Genomic DNA, 14,794 nt, shown 5'->3' with positions numbered 1-14,794 from the left:
GCCTTAAGTGGGGCTCAGTGAGCCATCCTAGTAGGAATATGGAAGACTTTGTTGCTGAGGGTGATTTGAACTGTGGAAGCCTGGCTCTAGAGGATTCAGAGGAGAAGGATTTTAATATGTGGTGACCTTGGGGCAAGAGCCCACCCAGCTAAGTTTAGGTTCGGGCATGTCAGTACAAGCCTTTAATCCCAGGAGGCAAAACCAAGCAGATCTCTGAGTTCAAAGTCAGTCTACAGAGCAAGTTCCAGGACAGCCAAGCTTAGGCAGTGAAGGAGTTAGAAAACAGAAAGCTGGTGATACTGTAATAAAACAAGGGGGCCATGTTCCAGCTCCTGCAAGCAGCAACTTCACCACGTGGCTCTGGCTTTAGGGTCAAGAACAGAAGGAACTACTGGGACAATGACTGCTAGTTGACTGTAGCTAAGAATTAGCAGTGACTATAAAGAGAGCAGCAAGCATCACTGAGGTGACATCACCGAGGTGACATCTGGGAAGGGTTTACTGAGAGCACAGAGAAGCTGTGCTCCAGAGGTAGCTAAGGTTGTCTATGAAAAAAAATGAAAAAAAAAATGAAAAAAAAATGAAAAAAAAAATCCACACGAATGCGGTTTGGTTGGGGCAGGAAGGAATCCACTCCTATGTTCCTGGTAATCTGATCCCGCTCCATGAATCCTGGTAATTCATCCTCCCTATCCTATCCACATTATGATTTGAATCCAATGATCCAGCTCCAAGGATTGGGATCCAGTGAGCCCTCTCCAATCCAAACCTTTATAACCAGCAAAACCAAAAAAGAGGAGGCAAAATGTTAGACACTGTAACCAAAAAAAGTTTCTGGGGAATGATAAGTTATGTCTGTCATCAGTTTACAGATGTACATCAATAACTATCAAATTCCCCAAAACAAGTTTCTGTATGGTGTTCAGATAAATTTTAGAAACTTAATCACTATAGAGACTAACTGGAAGAAGCACTTTATATTTACAGTTCAACTGATAATGCCAACACTTGTTACTGTACAGGTATCACAGGTTTTGTGGTTGCAAAGTTATGTAATTGAAGTTTACGGGGACTACTACCCACCTAAACCTAAACTATTGCTGCCATCTGCAATTTAGCTTGTAAATTAAAGTGTTTTAAACATGAGTCAATTATGAATATTAAAAGGGAAGGTGAGACTTAAAGCACTCCCAACTAGATTATCTTGGCCTTGCTCATGGTGTCTGTTCACAGCAGTAAAACCCTAGCTAAGTGGGGTGTGGATGGGGCAGCCCTGTGCCTCACTCATTTTAGGAAGGGTTTGAAGGCAAAGCATAGTAACCTCTATTTATGTCTCCCCATAAGCTTTTAGCCACCTGCATGGAGAAAAGGCACAGGGTTGGAGCTTGGAAATACATTCACTACCTTCCTCAAAGCAATGCCCACCAGCAAGGGGCATTTACTCTCAAATGTCCTAGAGTGTTAGCTTGAGACTGGAATCCATTAACAAAACACTCAACCTAAAAAAAAAATAATAATAATCATTTGGATTGAACTTACTCTTGTCAGCTCTGTATACGTATATAATGTATTGGGATTATTTGCAGTCCCCACCCTCCGGTCTGTCTCATGCCCCGTGAAGCCGTCTCTTCCCTCTGAGTCTTCTGAAAGCATGTCCGTTTGCTTAGTTTCTGTCACATCGTATTTATCGTGTGTGTGTGTGTGTGTGTGTGTGTGCGTGTGCGTGTGTGTGCGTGTGCATGCGCACGCGTGTGTGTGTGCGTGTGTGTGCGTGTGCACGTGTGTGTGCGTGTGCATGTGTGTATGTGTGCGTGTGTATGCGCGTGTGCATGTGCGCACGCGTGTGCATGTGTGTGTGTGCATGTGCGTGTGTGCACGCGCGTGTGTGTGTGCGTGTGCACACGCGTGTGTGTGTGCGTGCGTGCGTGTGCGTGTGCGTGTGCGTGTGTGTGTGTGTGTGTGTGTGTTTCTCGGGGAGGGGTGTGCTCTGTGTGTGCACAGCATGCATGCTACGGCTTACAGGAGGTCAGAAGTCTACTCTGGGGAGCTGATTCTCTCACTCCAGCGCGGTCGTCTCTGGGATTCCATTCAGGGCACCAGGCTTGGTGACAAACACGTTTCTCTGTTGACCCACCTTTCCAACACCCACCCCCTTTTTTTGTTTTATTTTGTGGCCTACTGTGTTTAACCGGGGTAGCCCATGCAACAATCTACCTTCTAGCCTCATTCCTTGTCTGAATCTTGAAGCATGCCTCTATTTTTTCATAGTCTGTGAAGGTCCCTATCAATTGTATTAAAATATCCCTGATCAAAAGGTCCTATCTTCTTACTAGCTAAATCCCCAAACTCAAGGAACTTAATAATACTCCTCTTTCAGCCAGGCAGATAGCTCATGGCTGTAATCCCAGACCTGTAGGCTGGCCTTGTCTTAAATAAATAAACAAACAAGTAAACAGCTTGTCTTAAACAAACAAACAAACATTTCCAGGAGAAATACCCATACACTGAGAACCTGAGGAAATTCTTTTTTAAAACATAATAAATTATAAATAATATAGAAGAACTACTAAGATAAAGACAATGTCAGTTGTAAGCTACATAGGCATGGACAAATCCCTTACTCATCTGGGACTGTCAAGGGGAGTGGATGACCATATACTAAGGATTAAACAAATTAATGTGTAAAGTGCTCCAAACAGTACTTAGTATACAGTAAGCACCCAATAAATGCTGTAGTTATGGTGTGATTAGCAGTAGTCCAGCACACATGTAGTAGAATCACTACTAGTCCCTGGAGGAAATGCTAATACGCACTTTTAGAGATGTTTCAAGTACCCTTCCCAGTATATAGCTTATTTTATCTTCAAACATAGAACCTCTAAAAACATTTGACATATGACAGCAATAGTGGGCCTGGGAGTATAGCTCAGTCACCTAGCACATGCAGGGACCTGGGTTCAAATCCAGACACTGCAAGAAAACAAAAACAAAAACCACTGACAGAGCTAAAGCGTTCCTGTTCCTCCCCTGCTAATTGTATTTCTCAGTCATTCACAGCTGAAGAAAAACCAGAAATCAGCAGAAGCATATCACTCGTGCCTCCTGGTTAGTCATTCTCCCAGCCAAGGGCAGATAAGAATTGGGTCACTGGCCCAGGAGCAAGACAAGAATTAGAAAGCCAGAGACTGAGGACCAGGAGTTGTCACAGGTGTCTGATGTCCCTGTCCTCAGCCAGTTTCTGACCATAAAGAAAGGTAAGTGTTTCAGACACTGCCAATAAAATGTGCTATAGAAAAGTGGGGTGTGTATGTGGCAGTGTGTGTGTGTGTGTGTGTGTGTGTGTACATGTTACATTTACATAACTGTATGTGCACATGCACACTCACGTGGTTAAGATTGTCTTCCTTAATCAGTTCTGCTTTGAGGTTTCAGGGGGCTGTGGGTAGGGAGAGAGCATAGTATCTCATTGAACCCAAAACTTGGTGCTTAGCTAGGCTGGCAGGCCAGCAGCTGCAGAGAGCCACCTGTCTACAGTTCTCCAGGGCTGAGATGACAAGTGTAGAGCCTGCTGAGCTTCTCGCATGACTGCTGGGAATGGAACTCAGGCCCCCACCCTTGCACAGCAAGCACATTACTGCCCGGGTCATCGCCGCAGCCCCCACGTCCATGTTTCAGTTACTTGGTGGACACACAGGCTGCCTTTCCGGTGTACATTCCCACAGTTTTGTGTTGCTGAGCTCCTACTTGGAGCCCTGGAAGGAGGGAGCACATACAGGCATTGTTAGCTCATCTCACCCCCCCAGCATCCTCTTGCAGTAGTCCAAACTTATGAAATACTGTTTTATTAGAAACCATTTTATTGCTGAAGAAGTTGAAGCCTGGAGGTTTTAACCCACCAAGACCATACAATCTGGAAATGGCAGAGGTGAGCTCTGACCTGGCCATAGAATGCACGAAGCTTATTTTCTTCACTTATACCAGGTTGACTTTTTTTTTTTTTTAACTACTTTTGTTCTAAACAAGCAGAGTTTCATTCATTTGTTTTCACTCTGAGATAGGGTCTTGCTGTGTAGCCCAGGCTGGCTTCGAACTCAGTCTTCCTGTCTTAACCTCCCAGTGCTTGATTATAAATTCCCATTTTGATGGCCCAAAACTTGATGCAGTACAGTTCATAAATTCAGGGATTATCATACTCAAGATTCTTTCTACATTGGTGTTTTGTTTTTATATGTCAGTTTTTTTAAATGTGACTTTAAAAATAAGCAAGTCAGCTAATAAGAGTTCAGCAGGTAGAGGACCTTGGCACCAAGCCTGATGATCTGATTTCAGTCCTGGAAACCTACAAGGTGAGAGGAGACAACTGACTCCCTAAGCTGTCCTCTGTCCCCTGAGCACCATACGGGGCCTACAACCATTTGTGTACACAGACACACTTGATACACACACACACACACACACACACACACACGCACACACACACACACACACACCACATACATACAGAAACAGACACACAGACACATGCACACGCATGAATAAATAAATAAATATGAAAATTAAACCAACCGTGGTCTTTGAAGTTGGGCTGACTTGGAACTAAATCTGAGCTCTGCTGTTTGTTACAAGTCATGTGACCTGGGCAGGGTCCTCACATCTTCTTCCTCATTAGTGCTATAGCAGTAACAGCATCTAACTCGTGGGCTGTCATGAGACTCACATAGGGAAATGCAGAGCTGTAAAAGAGTTATCCATAAAGCAAGTGTTTATGGGTAACTCCTCCCCTGAGTTCTGCAGTCCAGTGGGGAGGAGGTGGACAGTTTCTTCACCAAAGGACTCAGAGCTTTGAGTCTGTCTGATACACTTAGGGGCAGAGAGGCCAGGCTAGCTGGGATCCTGTGTTACGAGCCTTGTAACTCTGGTCCGTGGTGATTTCTAGAGAAACTTTAAAGGTTTGCTAAGAGTTTCGTTTAAGAAGCAGAGACATTTATACAAACATTAAGTAACAATTTCAGGGCCAGCAGGCTGGCTCAGCAGATAAAGGCTCTTCACAAGCAAGAGTGGGGACCTGAGCCCAATCTTTGGAGCAAAGGTAAATGTGGATGGAGAGGGATGATTCGAGCAAACTGTCCTCTGATGGTCACATGCACACACACACACACACACACACACACGCACACGCACACGCACATGCATGCATATGCACACACACACACACACACACACACACACACACACACACACACACACACACGCGCGCGCGCACATACACAAATAAGATACTTTGAAATCCCTGCAACTCTAGGGAACAAGTCATTGAAATGACAATACATCCACAGATACAAGACAGGGAGCCCGGAGTCATTGGCTGTTGAGATTCCTTTCTTCTCTCCTCCCCCCACCTCTCTTGGTTTTTGAATACAGGATTGCTCTATGTAGCCTTGCTTATCCTAGAAATCACTCCACAGACCAGACCAGTCTGGCTTTGAACTCAGAGATCTGACTGCCTCTGCCTCCTGTGTGCTGGAAGTAGAGTCATTCACCACCCCTGCTGGGCTAAGGTGTTTGGTTTTGGGGCTTTGGTGGTGGTGGTGGTGGTGGTGGTGGTGGTTTTTTGGTTTTGTTTTGTTTTGTTATAGATTTGTACAGAGCACCAAGGATGATGAAGGCTTTCCTTCAAAGTGTTTCAGAATACACCGCATTTGGGAGATTCTTGAGCTGATGTGATGACTCATTTTTTTTTTTTTTTTTTTTTTTTTTTATGACAGACCTGTAAAATGGGAACAGCCTGAAGCCAGCCAGCAGTCAACATCACTTTGAACAGGTCGCTGATAAAGCCGAATGAGTCCTTTTGAGAGCAGAGGCCAACTGGAATTCACCTGTAGTTACGGACACTGTGACTTTGGACTGCAGGTCTCACCCCTTCTCCAGGTAACAAGGGCAGCCCAGAGAGTCACTATGATACTGACTGTTGCTTGTCAACTTGAAAGAATCTAGAATCAATCGCTCAGGAAATATGATGGAATTAACTGCAGTGGGAAGTTAGATAGATCTCTAAGATCTGGGGTCCTGGGCTGTTAGAAAAGGAGAATGGGGGTTGAACAGGGTGTGGAATTCTCAGTGACTCCTGAGGGCTCAGAGACAAGCTGCCCTGCCTCCTACTCCATGATTTCTTCACTGGGATACACTGCATCCTTGAAGTTTCAGCTCAGACCAGCCCTTCCTTTCCTGAATGGCGTTTGTCAGGTGTTGCTCACAGCAAGGAGCAGAAAAACTAATAGGGGCACTTTTGTACTCAAGGCCTGCCTGTGGAGGTGTGGGCATGATTCATGACTGGGGCAAGGAGAGGAGAGCATCAGAGGCCACACCAGGAAGTTAGGAAACACCTCCCATTCAGAGTTCAGCACTACACACTGATATCATGTGGAGTCCGATGGGCGTGGGGGAGTAGTCGGCTGTGAGACTTCTTAGTTCAAATGAAGGGGGAAGAGTACTCCAAGTTTAAAATAATATAGAAAATCCCGCCTTGGTGTTTATTCTAAACCACAGTCTTAATGGCAAGTAAAAATTCTGTATTGCTTCATAATTTACAGAAAGAGTGTATGTTCTATTTGAAGCTGTCAGAAATAACTCACACACACAGCTTTCTCCACTGCTGGACTTACCTTAAACTTTAGACTACGTGAAAATGAGAATGTCTGTTGCCCAGGAAAATATGAGAAATAGCTGTTCTTAGAATCCCTGTTGGCTGAGTGTGGCAGTGAACGCTTGTACACCCCAGCCCTTGGGAGGCAAAAATAGAAGAGTCACAAGCTCCAGGTCATCCTGTGCTACATAGAGGGGCTCACACCATCCTAGGCAACATAGGGAAATGCTGTCTCAAAAACTGTAGTTAGCTAAAACCTCTGGACAAATGCCTTCACGTCCCCAACGCACCAGTTACATATCCATGGGAAAGCACAGGGACACACGTGTCAAGATCTCAGTTCCAGTCCCAGCTCTGTCAGATGTGAGCCTGCCTGTCACTTGTGTTCCCATTATGAGCTAGACATAGGGTATCACCCTCTTGCATGGGAATCAAATAAAATAGCATAAGAGCTCAGCCGACATTCCACCAGCAGATAAGCCGCAGACAGCCCCTCCCCATTAGCGTCTCACCACCAACCTCCCCAGAACTTGACTTCCTTCACTAAGTAGCGTGGTAAGAGTATCTTTGAGTGGTATTTAGAATATTACCTTTTCCATAAAATCGTCTACTTTCCCTTGGTCCAATTAATCTAGTTTAATTGGCTTAGAACTAACTAGTTACTGGTCAGCAGAGTATTTTATTAAACTAAACATACTTAAAGGGCTAGGGAATGTAGCTTGGTGGCATAGGGCCTGCCTGGTATATGTAAGACCCTGTGTTCAATTCCTGCACCGCCACCATATACACTGTCAACAACAAAAATAGCAATAACAACAACATCAAAACCATAAGGTTGACTGGATGTTGGAAAGATGGCTTAGTGAAGACCATGTCTTGCTCTTGAAGAAGATCTAAGCACCCATGTGAGGTAGCTTGTGATTTGGTTATGAGTACCCACATGGGGTGGCTCCAGGCGATCAGATGCCTTCTCCTGGGCTCTGAGGACAACAGTGACCAAAGGTAGACATACCCAGATACGCGTATGTATAGTTTATTCTCTAAAACATGTATCAAAATAAACGTATTACAAATCTTCACTCTAAGTGTCTCAGTTATGGTCTTTGTGTACCTTTGTCACCTGTTGGTCAGTCATCATGAGAGAAAATGCAGAGGGGAAGACATAACTCGCTATGATCACAAACCTGTTTAATTTTCAGATGAGGTCTGGAGGTGAATGCAATCCTTACTCTCTAACACAAGGTTGTTGTTATACTGTCCAGAAGAGCCTCAGGTTCCCAAGCCTTGGCTTTCTAATCCATAAAATACAAATAAAACCTTGTACCACTTTCTCTATGTGGTTGCTTCAAACATCAGATAACGAAAGCGCAAAGAAGCAGACATGTGAAAGGCCTCCTTATGGGAACATCCTGTCACCTTGGACAAAGAGACTGGTACTGTGGTCATATACAGTATTCCCTAGACTCCACTGGGTCTTAGGAGATGGAACACCAGAGCTTTCCTCTTTTGGGGTCCCTGACGTCATATACTAAGCCACTACAGAGGCAAAGCCATGGGGCCAAGCAACTGTGGACTGATACTTTTGAAATCATGAGGCAAAAGAAAACCTTTTCCACCTTGTCCGTTGCTCATCTCAGGTAAAAGAAAATTAACATGGCCATATAAACCACAGTGAGATAATCAGGGTCTTCAACCCTGGCCACAGGGCTTGGCTAAGGGATGGACAGACAGTTCTTCTGTGTAGAGGTCACCCAGGGTCAAGGTCCTTCTAAATGAATTTAGAGAATGAGGAGCTCCTGTCCATGTCTGGAGAATGTAAAGATGTGACTGGGAGTTCCTGGTAACCAGGCCTTCCCATCATCCTTCAGTCCAAAGTAGGAAAAGACGCAGGGCTGCGAATGAAAACTAAGCAAGACTGAGGATGACTAAGAGAATGGTATGGAATTCAGTCATGTATTAGGATGACACCTCCCAGGGTGCTCTCTTTTTTTCTCCTCCTCTTTCGCTGTTGTTTCTCCCTCTTCTCTTTTCTTCCCTACTCCAATTCTTCCTGCCCTCAACTCCACTCCATTGTTAATCTCAGTCTCAGGGCTTTGACTTTAGATCAACCCTCCTTTCACCCACTGCATTCCAAGGGGCTGTTTTCTATTCATGCATCTCTAATCAGACAGCTCTACTTAAAACACCACCCCAAATAGCCTGGGAATGAAGTAGGCTGTAGAGCACTTGCCTGGTATGCCCAGGGCCACCCAGGTTCAATCCCTAGCATGCCCTAAACAATACCAGATTAACAATGGCTCTAAAGCCAGCCCCTCTTGCCTGACAGCACAGGTGACTTCCTGACTACTCAGTCTCTCAGGTCTTCTCTTGGGAACTGAGCCCTGCTTCTCGGCTTAGCACATCTGCTGAGCATGGTCCTCACCTGTGCTTGTTGAAAACTAAGGCCTTAGTTCCCGGCTGCTTTTGTAACTAGCTGTAGCCACGTGTTTGAGTGACCTTGAAGCTGTCAATGGAAATAGAATGAGGTACTTTCAGTTTTCTTAATTGGAACATTCATGCCCTCTTTTGACATTTCCTTTGTCCTGCTTCTTAGGGGGAGGAAGGTGATGGCTGGAGCTCTAGCAAGCATCTTATATAAGGGTCTGCCCTGTAGAAAGCAAATCAGTTTGGAGTAGTTGTTGGAATCAGGGTATAGGAGAGAGCCTCGATTTCTGATGACCTGGAATCTATATCCTAACTAGGGAAGACTAAGGAGTGGGGTGGTAGATTGTAAGGCATAGCGAGGCTGGTACCAGAGACTCAGTGACTGAGTGTTGGCACCCAGAAAAAGAAGTGGGAGGAAGTCAGAAGCAGACCCCTGGCCATTCATCCAATTTACCCTCACACAGGATCAGGCTTTACAATGCCTCTTGTGGAAATGCCTCTTCAGACTTGCCTGCTCACAAAGACCTGAACTCTTAGAGAGGGAAAATAGCAGATGCAAGATGTGACCTGGGTATTGGGGCGGAGGTCTGGGAGAGGGCAGATGAGGTTAATTCCCCATCACCCTCTGATGAAGACAGATAACAGGGAATATCAAGAGTCTAAAGAAGCCTGTGGGGACAGAGATGATGGAGAGACAGGAACAGGGCTTCCAGACAGGTTCAAAGTAAGGGGTATGCCATGTAGTAGTTTTGACAGGTCACAGCAGCTCACTGCTTACAGAAGAATGGCTGTTTTAATGGTCAGTCTCTCTCTCTGAGAGTATTCTCCGTCACCATCATCACCATCATCATCATCATCAGTCATTTTCTTCAGTCTTAGCTATACAGGAAATGAAAAGGTAAGTCATTTGCTCCTTCAGAAATACCCAACAAGTTGAGCTAGAGGGAGAGAGAGCTTTCTTGGGCCTAGAGAAAGGCAAATAAGAAAAAGAAGTGTGCCCTTACCTGAAAACTCTTCAGAGGAGATTAGATCAAGCCAAGCTGGGGACCAGAGCAATCTTTCAGAGATAGAAAGGCAAGGCTTCAGAGAGTAATCTAGACTGCAGCTCATGCTCCACCCCGGAAGAGAAGACCAGACTCAGAAAGTAATTAGCATCCATCCTCTTTGTGGTAGTTGCAATATGCTTGGCCCATGGAAAGTGGCTCTACTAGAAGGCTTGTTGGAGGAAGTGTGTCACTGTGGGGGTGGATTTTGAGGGCCCTATGCTCAGACTTTTCCCAATGTGGAAGAGTCTCCTGGCTACCACTGGATCAAGTTGTAGAACTCTCAATTCCATCACTATGTCTGCCTGGACACTGCCATGCTTCCCACCATGATGACAATGGACTGAACCTCTGAAACTGTAAGACAGCCCCAGTTAAATTTTATAAGAGCTGCCTTGGTCATGGTGTCTCTTCACCGAAAGAGACCCTAACTAAGACACCCCTAAAGGTGCGAATGCTATCTAAATAAATACATGTGCTGTTCCCCCTCACTCCTCGGATGCTTGTGTGTGTAGAAGGTAGTCTGTTCGCTCCTTTAGTTCAGAGAACTTCCAGCCATAGGAAAACACTCAAGGAGCTTAATCTGTGGAATCTGCATCCCAGGTCATTTAGGATGCTAAGATCCTACTCTTGGAACTTTGGCCTTATCCAATGGGCTTTCAGGAAATCTGTAGGAGAGGTGAGTGAGTTGTGCCCAGGAATATAATGTAAACTATGTGCAGAGGGAAGGCTGTGCAGAACGTTTTTTGAAGATGCCCCCTTTTCGCCTTTGCTTCCACACAGTGACTTTCATGCTCCTTTCCCCTAGATGCGGGGTCTGAGGGCGCAACCCTCCTTCTGGCCTTGTCACCACAGCCTCAGGTTTGAGGAGACAATGTTTCAATGTTGATTGTCCAAGCACTCACTTGTGCTCAGAATCCTGTGCCACTCCCAGCTGTGTCTGAGGCTGCTCAAGCATGGGGAAGCCACACAGAGAGGTAATCTATGGCAGGCTGTCTGGTCAGCAGTCCTGAACATGGGGACCTACCAGACCAGATGCCAGGTGTAAAGTAAGTGACTGTACCTCCAGCCACAAAGTATCTGCTGTCCACCAGGCTGCTCCCAGCCTCTGAGCGCCCCCAGGTGAGACCTCAGTCACTGTGTCCAGCACAGGCTGCTCACACTGGGTTCCTTCAGACCACAAGCTGCAGAATGCCTGTGTGTAAGTCTGAGGTGTTGTGTTAGGCAGTAACTGGGAGAGCCATGTAGCCACTCAACAGGGGCATTGTGGAACTTGGAACTATTTAAGAGAGGCTCAGGGAAATTAGCATAAAACATTTAAATTATAGCAAACTAAACAAGAATGAGTCGGGCCTATAGGGACACATAGAGGAAATACTGATTGGGATTCTGCAGAAAGGGCAATGATCGTTTGAATAGGGCCTAGGGTAGATGATTGGTTTAACCAGAAAATAAATGCCTTTCCAGTGAGAATATGGAGCTCAGGGGTGAGAGCTGACAAGATCTGTTTGGACAGCAGTTGCTTTTGGCCGACCCATAAGACATCGGCTTCATTCCTCCCCGTGATTAGAAAACAAAACAAAACAAATCTATGCTTGAAAACAACCGTCTGACCCAGAAAACAACAAAGAAGAGAGACGGTCCAATAAAAGCACCAGCCTTCCATATGGTGGGGCAGGAAGGAGGCCAAGTACAGAGCTTAATTAAACCATTGAACCACTAGTACCCAGCTGAGCCTTTGGGGGAGCACGGAGCAGAGCACCGAGGCCTGTCTCCAACCTCAGAACTGACATGATGCAGCACTGAAAAGCTATGGAGAGGATCCTGGAAAAGCACATAACCAAGGTAACCAAGGTTCCAGGCAACTTTGCTCTTGAACTGATGCTGAGTCTAACAACAAATGAGTGTGTGTGTGTATGTGTGTGTGTGTGTGTGTGAAGGGGGGCAGGCGCCTATAAATAGAGGGCAGGGAAGATGATATTTTCCTGACCTTATTCCCTGGAGACAAGGCGTCTCTGAATCTGGGGCTAGGCTAGCAGCCAGCACCCCAGTGGTCCCCCAGTCTCTGGCCACCTCCACAGGGCTGGAGTAACTGGTGGTGGATCAGCTTCTCCTGGTCTTTTTGTATAAGTTCTGGGGGTTCTATGGTCTTCCTGCTTCAGCACTCTATGCCCTCAGAAGTACTTCTGAATCGTCTCCCCAGGTCTGACATTGCCAAGTTTCTAAAATGATCCTTGTCAGAAATCATGAGCATCTGGCTTGCAGGAAATGCTGAATTGTGAGAAATTAAATTTCCCTGTATTAAATGGTCTTCCCTTAGGTTGTTTTGTCATATCTTTGACCTCATTTTTAAAAAAAATGTGGTGGGAAATCAATCTATCAAACAAACAAACAAACAACAACACCCCTCTGAAGCCATAACAACAACAACAACACCCCCTGAAGTCAGGAGCTGGTGAGATGCTTCATTGGTTAAGAGCACTGGCTGCTCTTGCAGAGAACCCAAGTTTAATTCTCAGCATCCACATGGTGACTCGCAAGCATCTGTGGCCCTAGTTCAATGGGACCCAATGCCCTTTTCTAGCCCCTGAGGGCACCAGGCAAGCATATAATACAGACATACGTGCAAAGCACCCACACACAGAATAAAAATGTAAAAGCCAAAACCAGAAACCTAGACTAGTAAGCTGAGGCTGGAGTCTGATGTCAAGATACCTGTATCTATCAGTCCAATAAAGAAAAACACCTCACCTCTTAGTTTTGACAGCTACGTGACTGTGTGAAGCTTAAAAGACTGAATATTGCTGGGGGAAAAGGGGACAGTTGCTAAATCCTCAGTGGGAAATCCAAACTCAAACACAACAATGAAACACAGAGAATCCCACTTTTCTGATAGGCACAGCAAGGGGATTTGTATATATTATTAGCCTTGGTTGCTGACAGAGAGAAAACTATCTGCACGGGAGCTGAAGGTGCTGTAAGGTTGTGGACAAAATCTCTACTGCCCACAAAATGATCACAAGAAGCAATACTGGGCAAATAGCCTTCAAGTGTAGGCCAATTAGTTTTGCACCCAAGAGCCTGTGGATTTTTGGTCTAGGTGTTTTGAGGCGGGATACCCCTCCATGCCCTGGAACTTGTTATGTAGACCAGGCTGTCTCTGCCTCTGCCTCTGCCTCCCAAGTGCTGGGACTAAATGTGTGTTTGGAAATGTAGGAGCATAGAGCTGGAGAGGTGGCTCAGCAGTTAAAGGGGACAGGCTGCTCTTCCGTAGGACCCCAATTCAATTCCCATCACAACATAGCTACACACAACTGTCTGCAATTCCAGTCCCAGCCAATCCAATGCTCTCTTCTCACCTCTGTGGATACTAGACATGCAGGTGATACAGATATACACACAGGCAAAACCCTTATGTATAATGTTTAAAAATCAAATAAAAATATGCAAAATATTTTTTAAAAAAAAGTTCAAAAATATGCTCATATTCTATACTTCAACAAAAACAAAGTCTCAAGGAAGAATTTCATTGACCATTAATTCACAGTAAAACAAAACAAAACAAAAAACTACAAAGCATACAAACTGTCTATGCTGGCACACACCTATAGTTCTTTCAGGAAGCACAGAAAGGAAGGCCACAAGTTCAAGGCCAGCCTGGGTTACATAGGCAAACACTGCCTCAAAAACAGAAAGTCAAAAGCAAGACACATAAGGAGAAACAGCAAACTAAGTGAACAGCACATCAGATGTTCAAAAACCATAGGTGCTGAGCCTTCTAGGAGCCAGGTATAAAATATATGTGCTTATTAGAAAGAAAAAATATTGCATATATGAAACCTTAGGTTTGATCCCAAAATAAAAAAAGAAAGAAGGCTAAAAATTAAATGGTTAAGATGGGGGTTGGGCAGCAATTGGGATGTAAAGTAAATAAATAAAATTAATTAGTTAAAAAAAGATTGATGCTACTCCCAGCCAGGTGGCAGTGTTGAGGTCCTAATGAGGGACTGGAACTGCCCCTGCCAACTCACAGGGGCCCAGGGACAAGCTTGGACTCCTGCCACCAACTGGCAGCAAGCATTTCAGTCACCAGCCTGTCTGTTAGGGAAGACAGCCAGAATCTCACTGCTCCTCACTGTCTAGGATCCACCTGAAAATCTTTCTTCCCACTAAACATTGGGAAAATTGCAACTCGAGTATAAAAGACACTCAATCTGAGGCGGTAGACGTGCTAAAATTATCTGGTAAGGATGGATGATTAAAGTTGTCAATCATAGCAATGTGTTGGCAGGTAATTATGGACATGCTTGAAATAAATGGAAAAAAATCCTCAGCAAAAAATAGAAGGTGTAAAAGGAAGCGGAGGGCCAAGGAGACAGGCTTTCCTAACAAGCATAACGATTGGGGGTTCATCTGCAGATCCCATGTAAACAGTCAGATGCACTGGAATACTTGGAATCCCCAAGCTGGGGAGACAGGGACAGGAGGATCCTTGGGCTCTCTGGCCCAGCTAGACTACTTGGTGAACTCCAGGTCAGTGAGAGACCCTGTTTCAAACACACAAGATGGAGAGAGCCTGGGGAACAACACTGGAGGTCGACCACTGGCCAGCACACACAAACACATGTGAGTACACGCAACACAGGTGAGCACACACAACACAAACAGAACTTAAAAAAAACAA

This window comes from Mus pahari, chromosome 5, assembly GCF_900095145.1.
Source record: "Mus pahari chromosome 5, PAHARI_EIJ_v1.1, whole genome shotgun sequence".
In the NCBI taxonomy this organism is placed as follows: domain Eukaryota; kingdom Metazoa; phylum Chordata; class Mammalia; order Rodentia; family Muridae; genus Mus; species Mus pahari.
This window is presented reverse-complemented; position numbering follows the sequence as displayed.